The 1521-nt window shown below is 42.8% G+C and overlaps 1 non-coding gene across 1 annotated transcript; it reads left to right on the plus strand.

Moving 5' to 3' along the window:
• The first annotated feature begins 936 nt into the window (after positions 1 to 936).
• On the plus strand, positions 937 to 1043 carry LOC114111088 (U6 spliceosomal RNA). Its single transcript, XR_003587218.1, has one exon. It is a non-coding gene; the product is annotated as a U6 spliceosomal RNA (small nuclear RNA).
• The last annotated feature ends 478 nt before the right edge of the window (positions 1044 to 1521 follow it).

A 1521-nucleotide genomic window follows, 5' to 3' on the forward strand; every position in this document is an offset into this window, starting at 1 on the left:
AAGGTTTTGCCTAATCTGTGATCATGAAAACTGACTCCTATATTTCCTTCTTAAAGTTGAAAAGTTTTAGCTCTCATATTTTGGTCTATGATACATTTTGAGTTAGCATTTGCTTATGATGTAAGAAAAGGGCCCAACTTCATTCTTTATTCTTTTGTATACGAATATCCAGTTGACCCAGCACACGTTCAAAAAACTATTCCTTTCCTCACTTACTTGTGTATAATTCTTCTATCATACATTTATATACATGGAATTTTTCAGGACATTTCTCTATGGCTTTAGGTATGTTCCCCAATCTATTTTAAATGACAAGTTATTATCCTTTGGTAAATGTATCTTCCTACCTGCACACAGGAATTAATTAAGGAAACTGCCTGGCCTGAACTAGATGTCCTAAACTGACCATGTGACTTCATATCTCTTGATCATACCTAATTCACTGAGGTGTTGGGGTTACAGGGAGATATCCACTCTACAAGTTCAGAATCCTTGGAAAGATGGAATCAGGAAAAGGCAGATGTTAGCTTTTAGTATTGATAAGGAGATTGGAAAACATGACTCAAGAACATTGGTCAAATAGTTTTCTAACATTCTCTCATCTTTGTCCAAAATCTAGATCTTGGGGAAGGCAACCTGCATGAAATATTGTTCAATAAAGCAAGACATTTCACAGATCCAAAGTGGAAAGCAAAGGGGAAAGCCACCTGGTTCTTACTGTCCCACTTGAGAAATAGGAATGAGTGACCATCACCCCCATAGGGAAATACAGCCAGAGCAAAGAAACCAGGACTGTAACTCTAGGGCACTCTTTTTCACATTTTAGCCTGCATTAGAATCCGCTGGGGGGATGGCTACAGTCATTTATTATTTTCATTTTGAAATAATTTTAGACAAAGAACAGTAGCAAAAATAGTTTCCATGTACTCTCCACCTGTGCTCGCTTCGGCAGCACATATACTAAAATTGGAAGGAAACAGAGAAGATTAGCATGGCCCCTGCGCAAGGATGACACGCAAATTCGTGAAGCGTCCCATATTTTTGCTGGGAGGGATTGGGGGCAGGAGGAGAAGGGGACGACCGAGGATGAGATGCCTGGATGGCATCACAGACTCGATGGACGTGAGTCTGAGTGAACTACGGGAGATGGTGATGGACAGGGAGGCCTGGCGTGCTGCGATTCATGGGATAGCAAAGAGTTGGACAGGACTGAGCGACTGAACCGAACTGAACTAGTCATCCCTAGAAAGTGAAAGTGAAGTTGCTCAGTCGTGTCCGACTTTTTGCGACCCTGTGGACTGTAGCCCACCAGGCTCCTCCCTCCATGGGATTCTCCAGGGAAGAGTACTGGAGTAGGTTGCCATTTCCTTCTCTAGCGGATCTTCCCAACCCAGGGATCGAACACCGGTTTCTCGCATTTCAGGCAGACGCTTTAACCTCTGAGCCACCAGGGAAGCAACTCATCCCTAAACAGAGCACAATTATCAACACCCAGAAACTACATTGACACAGTCATATTGC

The sequence above is a fragment of the Ovis aries genome, chromosome 26 (assembly GCF_016772045.2).
Source record: "Ovis aries strain OAR_USU_Benz2616 breed Rambouillet chromosome 26, ARS-UI_Ramb_v3.0, whole genome shotgun sequence".
Taxonomy (NCBI): Eukaryota; Metazoa; Chordata; class Mammalia; order Artiodactyla; family Bovidae; genus Ovis; species Ovis aries.